The sequence below is a fragment of the Hipposideros armiger genome, unplaced genomic scaffold, assembly GCF_001890085.2.
Source record: "Hipposideros armiger isolate ML-2016 unplaced genomic scaffold, ASM189008v1 scaffold_536, whole genome shotgun sequence".
Taxonomy (NCBI): Eukaryota; Metazoa; Chordata; class Mammalia; order Chiroptera; family Hipposideridae; genus Hipposideros; species Hipposideros armiger.
The window spans coordinates 1-12685 of record NW_017731886.1 but is presented as its reverse complement, the minus strand read 5'-3'; positions in this window follow the sequence as shown (position 1 = coordinate 12685).

The window sequence follows — 12685 nt, the reverse complement described above, 5'->3', positions numbered from 1 at the left end:
GAGAGAGAGAGAGAGAGAGAGAGAGAGAGAGAGAGAGAGATTGCCCTTGGAAATTGGTAGCAATTGTAAGGCTTTCTGGTGTACTCATTAAATTGGAGCTGGAGATACCTTCCTCACTTACTGTTATGAATGCTTTCAAGTACCAGTTGATTCAGGTAATTCGTATGTTCTTCTACTGAACAGATATTGAGCTTCTACTATGCACAAAGAGCGTTCTCGGTTTTATGGATGGGAAATAGGAACTTATATGTGGTCACAAAGCTAGTAACCTGGATTTTTGTCACCATTTCCTAAGTACCCTGGCAGGAGACCAACTTGCCTCAAAAGACTGAAACTATTGAGTACAAGATGAGTTATCTATGACATTATTAACTTTGATATTTCACTATAGCCTGTCATCTCTCATCTCCTCAAGTACTCTCCAAGATGATCCAATATATTCACCTGATGGTTTTAGAAGAAAAATACTTTTTAAAAAAAAAACTGATTTTTATTTCAATATAAGGGCTGCAGGAAATTTACAGCTTGACACATTACTTCTGCTTATTGTTCTTACATGAGTTACTTGCCCTTTGTATTTCATCATAGGTCCAAGAACCTGACCTACTTTTGAGGTGCTTAATTCTCAGGATACCCTAGAGACTAGTTATTATTTTTTTGCTAATGGTTAGGCCATTAAAACATGAGAATGTATGCATATTGACAGATAAGATCTCACAGCAAACTGACAGAGAATAAATAGTCTCTTGGCTCTTATTACAATTTTTTTTAAGAGAACACAACATGTTAAATTAGGTAATCTGCAGGAAAGATATTGATGATTAAAAAGATATTGTTTATAGCTTGACAGTCACCTCATTATCACAACCATTCATCACCTTTACATTCCAATTAGCCTCTATGTTCCATCAATCAATTCTTGCCATTAAGAAATAATATGCAGAATTATATTTCTACAATTATAGGAAAATAACAATTTATGATTAAAAATAATAAGATAAAGGTTTACCATCTGGTCTGTTTTCCATTTCACTTTTTATTGGAACTATTTTGCATAAATGTGAAACATAACTATAACATAAGCGTCACTCTTTAGAATAGGTATTTTCAAATAATGAAATAACTATAGAAACAATGAAATCACTGACCTAAGAATACAGTATAAATTTAGTAAAATTATGGGGGAAAAGAAGGGGCCAATTTATGAGTTCCCATTGAAGTTTTGTCAGCCTAACCAAGAGAAGAGTAATTCTTTTCACTCTTTTCAAATAGAAGATAAAAAAAAAAATTAGGTACAGGAAATCTAAGACATGTCTGTAGGATAAGCAGAAAGATTATTCTTTTATTTGAAATATGATGAATGTATTCTTTCATTTTACATTTAATATAACAAAATGACCTAAAATATCGCACGGGGAATGATCTGAAAATGACCTGATTGGTCATTCCTTAGAAGAGCAAAAGCTAATTTTTTTATATACAAGTTATTTGGGTTACTGCAAATTAAGTGTATATTGAATAGCCTTCAGGTCAGAATTTTTCTTAAGTCCATTATAAAATCTGTGCTTTCAAATAGTGATGTCAAAGTGATTGAGAATTGGGATGTTGCTCTTACCTAGAGTTAATAATAAATGATCACTTCTATTTATTGAGCACATACTATATGGTACTCGAAAAGAAAATTGTATTGTTTGAAATATATTTTAAAGCCTTACAGCCCTATAAATGAAGTATTATTATTATAGGTAATTTATAGACTTGAAAACTGAGCCTTAGGAATGTTTAATAACTTGCCTAACATCCCATGGTTTGTAAATGGTAGGGCTGGTATAAATTCACTTGCTCGTTTTAATAGTCAGTGAACTCTGAGTTTGCCAATGCAGTCTGTGCAGAAAATATGGTGTTTAAATATATGACAAGGTCCCTCCTGCTCTCATGGCACTTCTAGTATAATAGCAGAGATTGACAATAATACGGTAAGAAGTATTTTGAATAAATGAAAGAAACAATGAATATTGTAAGTAGCCTATAAAGAAAATCGAATGTGGAAATGAGATGAGAGCACCCTGGGTATGAGTGCGGACAGGTTATTAAGGAAGGCCTATTTGAGGAGGAGACACAAGCTGAGATGAAGGGTGAGAAGGCTGTGAGCAGGTAAGAATTTGGGGAAGAATTATTCAGGCAGAGAGAAAGCCTGAAAAGTTTCTGAGACAGAAATGAGCTTTATGTGTGTGAGGGACAGGGAGAAGGTGGATTTTGGAACCGAGTGAAAAAGGAAGGGAGGTGAGGTAAGAGCTGTAAAGGGGGGCAATGTATTTCTACATAATCAACTACGTTTAAAACCTTCTAGGATTATTGCTTAAATGAACAAAAGTGCTGACGGTTGTTTGTAAAGCTGCTGCTGCTGATTTGGAGTATTTCCAATTACTTTTGCAGTAGTGGAGTAAATGTAGCCAGATAACAGAACATATACTTTGGCTAACACTGGTATGCTTCCTTTGGTGCAACATAGTTGTACATGCTATTAAAATAAACTGGTCCAGAGAAAGTCTACTCAACAAACTGCATAACGATGGATATTTTCATTAAAAAAAAAAAGAATGACCAAAATGTCCAAATATATCACTTTTGAGAAGAAAAAAAATGATATTAATAATTATATTGAGACAAGAGGTACACATCTTGTATTATCCCAAATAAAATGGTGTAAAATCACCTAAAGAGAACGTCTTCTGAATGTTGAAACTAGGAAAGGAATACATCTCTTAGAACATCAAATATGGCTGAAGTTTAATTATAAAAATTTCTCTCTTATCTTTTAAACTAATTCTATTTGTAATAAAAACTGAGAAAAAATTCATTAATTGTGTCTCAAGGATGTGTGCTAGGAAGACCATGAAGAAAATGAACACAGGTTTAAAATCATGCTAAACCATTTATCCTACCACTCTTTTGCCTCGCTCAGTATCTCTCACTTGAATTATTGTTAAATGCCTCCTCAATTGCTTCCATCTTTTTCATTGGTCTCTCCGCTATCCGTTCCCCCATACTGTAGCCTAAGTGATTTTTCTTAAACAAAAATTTGCTCATGGCATTCCTTGGCTTGAAATATCACAGTTCTCTCATTTTCCTTAGGATCAAGTCTTGATCTACCTCATGGATTCCCTCAAGAGTTTACTCTTGCAAATTCCCATCCTCCATTTCTTAATACTTTCCACACCCAATCATATCTCCCCTTCCTTTACCTGCAAACACACACTCCAGACTTGCAAGGTAGAGTAGCACTTTTTACATCACTGAAATCTTGTTAGAAATGCAAAATCTAGAGCCCAATCCCAATAAACCTGTTTTGGGATATGACTTTTAGGAAATTGACATCTTTATTGTAGTTAAAATTTCTGTTCAAGTTCGTAGAATATGTCTCTGTTTATTTAGGTCAATTTGAACCTTTCATATATTTTATATAATTTTGTTACTAAAGTTCTTCAACATATATTGTTAGATTTATTCCTAGGTACAATGATATACTTATTGTTTTGAAAATAGAGCCCCTTATTGCATTTCATAATTAATTGCTGCTGTAAAGGACTATTATGATATTTTTAATATGGAGTTTAAATCAGAATTTAGCAGGATTCGGATCTGCATTTTAAAATCAGAATCTGCATTTTAAAAAGATCCTCATGCAATTTGGTGTCACATTTAAGTTTAGAAAAGCCTGATAGAGTTTTTAAAGCTTTCCAGGTAATTTCAATACTCAGATAAATTTGAGAAGCACTACTCTACCTATGCCTGACTCTTACTTTATTGAATCCTTCTTGATAGCTTTACCATTAGGTTTTTCACATATGATGTGTTTTGTCCAAAACCTATCCCCATCTGGCTCTCTGTTGAATCCTTCACCTTGATGACTCAGTCCGTCCTTTAGATAGGAGCTCCTACTGGAATATTGTTCTTGATTGTGCAGATTACTTCAGACTCTACTGTTGTTTGTTTCCCCATCAGTCTGCATCCCCTTTACTTTAACTGGCATCACATTCAAATGTAAATATTGCTTTTTTATTTTTATTATAACTTTTTATTTTTAATTATAAATTGAACAGAAAATTAAAAATTTAAATCATGGGTTACATGAGAAACCCATGATTTAATAATTATCAACAGATTCTACATTTCCTTCAATTCTTTTTTAGTTTGTTTTTAAAACAAGATTAGACAAAATCACCTTTTCACTCAACGCATCTTTTTCCCTCCATCTTTTCACAAAGATAATTGCTGGTCAGATATTGGCTTATATATTTCCTATCTATATTCATCAATATGTAATGTTTATGTGAAACAATATAAAGTATTGCTTTATAACTTTAAATAATATTTACTGCTTGTATCTTGTATTTACTACCTGCTTTTTTTTAAGTCAATATATTAATTAAATTTATCCATGTTGATACATGTACATTTGTTCCATTAAAACTGCTATATAGGAATCCATTTCATGCATATCACAGTTTATTTATTCATTTTTCCACTGATAGACATTTTTAATATTTGCTCTTACATGCAATGCTACAATGAGACTCTTTGAACAGGCTTGTATGTATGTGCACACACACACGTTAGAATTTTTCAAGAGTAAATACACAAAAGAAAGAAGAGTTTCTTCTGCGTAGGATCCCTGCATCTTCCTTTACTGAAATTTACAAAAAATTGTTCCTCAAAAAGCTTGTTGGCCCCCAAAATAAAATAATTAGATGTAACCTAACAAAATCTGTATAATATCTATGTGAGGAAAACTACAAAACTCTGATGAAAGAAAAGAAGTAAATAAATGGAGAGATATTCCAAGTTCATGGATAGGAAGACTCAATTATTTCAAGATGTCAGTTCTTCCCAACTTGATTTGATTATCAACATAATCCCAATCAAAACCCCAGCAAGTTATTTCATGGATAATGACACTCTGGTTTTAAAGTTTATATGGAGGGGGAAAAGAGCTAGGATAGCCAATTCAATATGGATGGACAACAAAGTTGAAGGACTGACACTACCTGATGTCAAGACTTACTACATATATAAGTCTTACTTATAAAGCTACAGTAATCGAGACAGGTGGTATTGGTGAAAAATAGACAAACAGACCAATGGAACAGAACAGAGGGTCCAGATATAGATTCACATAAATGCAGTCAACTGATCTTTGAGAAAGAAGTACCAACAATAAAATGGAGCAATGATAGTCTCTTTAATAAATAGCGCTGGGGCAACTGGGCATCCAGACATAAACCTTACACCCGTCACAAAAATTAACTCAAAATATATCATACAACTAAATGTAAAACACCAAACTATAAAATTCCTAAAATAAAACACAGGAGAAACCCTAGATGACCTTGGGTATGACAATGGCTTTTTAGATACAACACCAAAGCCATGATACATAAAAGAAATAACTGATAAGGGGGACTTCTTTAAAATGAAAAACTTCTGCTCTGTGAACAATAATATCAAGAGAATGAGAAAATAAGCCATAGACCAGGTAAAGATATTTGCAAAAATACATCTCATAAAAAACTACTATCCATAATATATAAGAAACCCAAAGCTCAACAGTAAGAAAATAAGCAATTGGATTAAAAAATGGGCCAAAGACCTTAGCAGACACTTCATCAAAGAAGATACACAGATGTCAGATAGCATATTAAAAGATATTCAACATCATATGTCATAAGGGAACTGTAAATCAAAACATTAAAAAAACCACTAAATTAAAACATTAAAACAGCACTACACACTCATTAGAACAGCTAGAATTCAAAACCCTGAAACACGACATACTGACAAGAATGTGGAACAACAAGAATTCATTCATTTTCCACAATCAACACTGTTAGGGACTTGTCTTTTAGGAAATTAATAACTATGATATTTATACTTTTCATACAAGATCACAGAATAGCTTTCCATTTATTTAGGTCATTTTTGTAACTTGCAGCTATATTTTAATAATATTGCGATGACATTTCTTAAACATATTTTGTTAGATTTATTCCTCAGTACTATAAAATAGTTGTTGCTTTTGAAAATGGGATCTCTTCTTTCACCTTTTAATAAGTTGTTGCTGCTGTATAGAAATACTATTGATATTTGTATGCTGTTCTTATAACTATCAATTTAACCACTCTTTTGAATTCTAAGAATAGTCATTAGGTTCAACTGATTACCTGCAAGTAATAAAAGTTTTCTTATTTTCCTTTCCATGCCTTCTAACTTTAATTTATTCTTTATGCTGACAATGAACATTAACATAATTTTGAATAGATGGGATAATAGCATGCACCTTACTTTATTACTGACTTCAGAGAATGAGTCCAATTTCACAAGAAAATCTGAAGTTTGTTGTAGTGTTAGTTGATCCCTTTTGCACAGAAAAAAAAAACCATTTATATTTAATTTGCTAGGATATTTAAAACTAAAATTAGAGGTCAAATCTTACCCACTGTTTTTATTGCACAGATCTGAATAATCATAGTATTTTTTCTCCCTCAGTTAATGTGATGAGTTCCAGCTACTGATTTACTTTTCAAATTTTCACATGTAATAATAAAATATGTCAAATACTAAAAAAAAAAAAATTACCAAAGTTATATAACACTAACAAGTAATATTTGCCATTTTTGAATGACATTTTGTATTTTATAAAGAAACATTGCCCTATAAACACATTACCTCTTAAATTTCCTTTTTTATCCTTTTCCTCTCTCTCTAGACCTGAATCTGTTGTCTATCAGTCACCAATGTATTTTATACTTTTACCTCATATATTTGTGTTTATAAACAATATATTCATTTACATAAAAGATGCACTCTGTATGTCCTTTTTGACTTGTGTTTTCTCCCTCAATATTTTTGTTTTGATTTATTCTGAGATTTATAGAGATAAACATGTATGTGTGTGTGCGTGTGTGTGCATGCATATATATGTGTGTGTATGTGTGTATGTATGTTTTCTTTGTTTCCTTTCCTTTATATTATTCATTCTTTGTCTATTTATTCTCTTACTAATAAATAGTTATTTTGTTTTTTCTTCTACTACAAACAGTATTACAAAAAATATCCTAGTGTAAATCTCCTTATTCACATGTACAGGGATTTGCCAAAGATATGTTTCTGGCTACAGAACTGCTGAGTCAGAGCATATGGGCATTTTTAATTTTGCTAAGGACTTCATGTTCTCCAAACAGGTGATACGGATTATAATCCTACCACCATTTTATACACAGTTCTATTTTATCATGTTTGATGTCAGTTCTTGTTAACAGATTTAAGTTTTTGCCTACATAATGGCTGCAAAATATTATCTCCCTTTAATTTGTGTTTCCCTGGCTCCTGTGTGACACCTGTAGTAAGATTTTGTGCTGTAAACCCATGGAAGGACTAACTTTTGTTTTAAATGATATGGAGAAATGATTGCTGTCTCTCTACCCAATTAGAGACAGATATTTTTTTAAATGGCCTCTTGAGTCTTATTTATACATACCTTTGTTCTGAGAGGGTAGTCTTATGGGGAAACAGCTTGAAGTTAGGTCTCCTTATGAGGCTCACTGTCTTAGCTTTCTTCAGTGTGTATATCACATGAGTTCTTCAAAATATAATCTCAAAGTCACCTGAGTCCAGTAGATGTCCCAAAATTGGAGCCAGTTTAAGGGAACCTTTTTGGTTTGCCACTGTCACTCTATTTGGGACCTCTCAGTATGTCTTAATTTATGGTCATTTCTATTCAATATGGAATTTGAAACATTTAAAAAATTATTCAGCACATTTAGTTTTCTCAGTGGGCAGCTTGCCCACACTACTAGAAATAGATTAATTATTCATTGCCTTCCTCCATAAACCCCTCTGCCAGGAAAGGCTCCACTGTTAGTCATAAACTATCAATTAATAGATGGTAAAAAAAATTAGTATATCCATGAGAAAATATAGCATGGGGAGAAATGAAAACAGAAATTATTGGACAAGAATTATTGGGCAGAAAAGTTTGTCTGAAACAAAAGTACTTTCTAATAGAAAATCAACAAGCTTTATGTCAATAATTCCTTTACTTCCTGATGAATTAATTTGGTTTGCATGGAAAGCCCCAGAGTGACATGGAACAAACATACATTCTTTAAGTAGAAGATCAGGGTTTAAATCCTGCTTCTGATAGTCCCTATTTCTGTAATCTCGGCTGATTATTTACTATCTATGTGTCCCAGCTTCTTAATTTCTGAAATTTAAACCTCAATGTGTTATGAGTAGCACATTAAATAATAAACATTAAAATAACAGGTGAGTTTTACCAAAAAATGTAAATACTCCACTGCAGAATTTCAAAAGAATAGTGTCTAATCAGAATGTCATGACTTGCATTCAGCTTATTTCTATTATAAATATCAGGAGAAAACAAAATGCCTAAAATTTGTTTTCCCCTTAGAAAATCATGAGTGATTACCATCATTTCTCTTTTGTGAAAACACTATATTATTTTCATTGATTTTGCATTTAAAGTTATTTTAAAGCAATTTTACAAATACAGATATGGGAGTTTGCCCATATTTGCCCATAACAGATTTTCTGTATAAGCCAAATTAACTCCATGGGGAATGCTAGGTTCTGAATGCAAGTGATTTATCTTTTTCTCTGAATAAAATGGGATGTACATTGGCATATGCTTTTGTGAAGGAAAAAATATAAGCTGGTAGAAGCACCTCAACTGCATTAAACGAAAATTTAGTTACATCCTACTACATGTAAAAGACTGCATGATATGAACAGATTCCCTCAAGAATTTGCTTTCTGCTCAGGGGATAGACAGAGAGCCTGGGGATAAGCAAATTCAAAATAAAGTAAAATAATAAGGAAGGAATAAAATAAGTGCCAAAGAGAAGTATAATTAAATATGCCAGAGGTTAAAGGTCCACAAAAAGCTTCAGGTTGAGTAGGAGTGATATCTGAAATTTTAGAAATATCTAAATAATGTGACATTTTAGTTTACCCTTAATAAGTTGAAAAAAATTTTGTGGTTTAAGGTTTGCTGGGAAGGAGAGATACTTAAAAGGAGAAAAGGCATTTTTGGGAGAAGGGAAGCAAGAATCAAGTGAAGGATTTTGATCATATCTTGAAAAATCAGTCATTTAAATGGCTTAAACTATAGGAAACTAGTAATGCTGTAGTGAAAATGAGGTAGAAAGGAAGGCTAGGGAAATATTGTGGAAATGTAACAAAGAGAGGCTTTTTAATTGGGAAGAAATAAAACATGAGCTGAATTTTAGGGAATTTAATTTGGCTCTTGTTAGGAGAATAAATTAAATGGGCCAGAGTAGGCCAGGGGAGACGTCACAAGGTTCTCCTCTGGGGTAGTAGCACTCAAAACCAACAGAGCAGATTTAAAAGACATGCCAGACGAAACTACAAATGTTAGCCATGGACCTATTTTCAGGGTGAGGGAGAGAGAAAGATGATAATAGGTAAATGGAAATAGAGCTTGTCAAGAAGATGAGTTGCCTTTGGGCAAGAAGCACTGGTGCTGTTTCGATTAGAACTTAGATAAATTGAAATGCTACAAAGTATAGAAATCATGATTTGGACCACTGTTATTAGTGTCAAAAGTTACTGAGTCTTCCCTAGATTAGTAGCTCCATTTAAAAAAAGTACATAGGTAGAATTTAACGTTCTAGGAAAACAATTCTGAGAACCTTAACAGCCCAGAGCCATAAGATTCCCAACTAACCCTAAGCCACCAAGAACCCTACTGACTGACCAAGTTCAGGTCAAACCACTTCAGACTAAAAGCAGGAAGACTGTATACAAGAGTGCACTGCAAGGCAGACAGAAATACTCATTTTCTGCTCAAACCGTCTTAATCTTTTGTCTTTTATACTATCCCACCAAGTTTCAAATAACTTTTAGAATGTTATCACTGCCTGAGGTTTTATTCAGATGTAATCATAGGAAATTACTGCCTGACAGAAGAAATCTAAAACATTTTAAGTTAATAGTTTATAGATTTGCCCATTTACAACTGAAACACCTCATTTTAAATGGCGGTAATGGTGATGGCATTATTGCCTTTTATATTAAAAGGTGTATTATTACAGACAAATTATTATAAAACCAACAAAAAAACAATTGTGAAAAATTCAGGACTATGTAAGGAAATTACAGCACATCTGAGTTAGTCTGAGATATTCAGTCTATTAGGAAGCTTTTCTCATGCAGTTGATGTAGAAAGATTTGGAAACCCATTATATTAACTGTAAATAGTAAAAAAGAAAAAAAAAAAAGACCTGCAGGTAGATTGCTGCTTTCGCCTAAGATAATTGGAAACCCTGAAACATACATTAACTATTACTTATTCACTTAAAGTATATCCAGGGCTGGTTTGCCTCGGGGAAACCAGGAGATATAGAGAAAGGTTCTTCTTTCCAAGCAGCAATGCTCTTAACATTCACCAAGGTAGTCTTCTGATTACACACATTTTATCTTCCCTCAAGCTAAACGATATTTTATCCTGTGGGTTAATTAAAATTCAAAATTTCCCTTTCCTTTGCCCATTTTCTATCCAGATCATCTGTGTATTTCAGTTTTCATTTGTGTCCTTTCTCCACTCCTCTAGAATTTTGTATTATTTAAAAGCTCATAATATATACAGTCCATCTCTTCATGAATGCTCTGTGTCTCCCTTCATATGTCATATCATGGCACTGCCATCAGTCAATGGTGATTACAATTATAGAAGAATCAATATTTCCTATCACCCTGCCTACAGCTTTGGCAGCTGTCATTCAGGTGACTGGTAACACCTTGTTAAGGTTATTGGGCAAGTATATCCTACACAACAGAGGGCATGAGATAATTAAATAGCAAGGTCTTTTGGGAGAATGTATTTAAAGTTTAATACAGAACATGTCAGGGCAACTACGTTCTGTCTAAGAGCAATTCTGTAGTAATATTATGGGAACATTCAGGAATTTAATGTGATCATTGTTTAGGATAGTAAATAAAAAGTAACTTCCTTTCTACTTTCAACACTATAGCACAGCAGTTCAGGACACTAAGACACTCAGGTTACACACACACACACACACACACACACACACACACACACATTAATTCAGAAATAACAAGTAAATAGCAATAGACATCTTGTAGAACAAACTGGAGGAAGCAATTCTCATTGGTAACAAAACTGATAAAAATCATACTTGAAATGAACTTTGAATAAAGTGTGCCAGTAAAGCATGGGAATAAAAACCCTAATATGTGAGTATACAGTTCCAAGTAAACTGTCAGTGGCCCGGGACAGCACAGGACAAGAACAATATACAGAGCACAAAATAATCCAAGAAATCCAGCTAAAAATGGAGGAAAAGAATGTTTGTCACAGCAGGGCTCCTCTAAGAAGGCCTCCATGTTGATACAGAACATCACTGTATCATAGTTGTTCTGCGAGGACAAGCTCATATAATAGCTGAACAACAAAATGTGTAAAGATCTCATCATGACATGAAAAAAAGAAAATACCTTTATGCCTTGTCATAGATATCTGGATTGAATGACCCCTGTCAGTCCAACGCAGTTAAGATTTTTATGTTGAGATTAGATGATACTAGATAAATTGCATTCAACACAGAATGTTGCTTTATTACAGCACAAAATTTTGTTTGAAAACACAAGACTTACTTGAAGTGTGGATTACAGGAAAACTTAGGTCCATGACACTCATAATGTTAATTTTTTAAAAATAAGAGGGAGCATTAGAAAGTATGTGTACTACTTATAAACCTAAAATAACATAGAGAGTTTAAGGATTAGAAACAAAGGCTAAATAAAACATTATTTTCTTCAACCAATTATGATTATTTTGTTACATTTTATGCGTCATGTCTTCAAATATTTGATTATTTAGTTCTCCCCATTAGGTATTTTTCACAATTTCTTTAATCATCTGTTCCAGCCTGTATTCACCTTCTATTTGGTATGCTGTAAATACTCCCAAACACTTCTTTATTAATGGGCCTGAATGCCATATCCAACTGCCAGTTTCTCCTAGCTAGCTCATCTATCTGTTTATCTAAAGGACCTCAAATCTTTTGTTAAACAATTCCCAAGAAAATAAATAAATCTATGCTTTTTTAGGGGTGCAGGTTCACACTTTACAACCCCCTCCTCAGCTAAATAATTACCTTTAGATCAAATTCTTAAGAGATAATCACATTTCCCCCCAACTATTCCCAAGTTGCTACTTAGAGACTATTAATTTCTTCCTTCCTTCTTTCAACAAATGTTTATTGAGAATTTGCTATATTCTTGAAATTTTCCTAAATACAAGTAATGACTGAAATACAATGCCTTCCCTCAAGGAGCTCATAACTGAATATAAAACATCCAAATTTTACACAATGCAAATATTGAATCACATCCTTTGTGAAACTGGGAGATATGAAACATGTTAGCCAAATTGAGTAAGAAGAATGGGGAGGTAGAAATGAAAATCAAAACTTGTCCAGATCTTTGAAGATCTGAATATGTGTTCTGTTAAATGAGAAAAGTGAAGAAGCTGACTGTATCATGAAAGGTGAAATACTAATTGAAACTACAATGAGAGATTTCATTGGAGGAAATAGCCTATTGGAGGAATCAGAGAGAG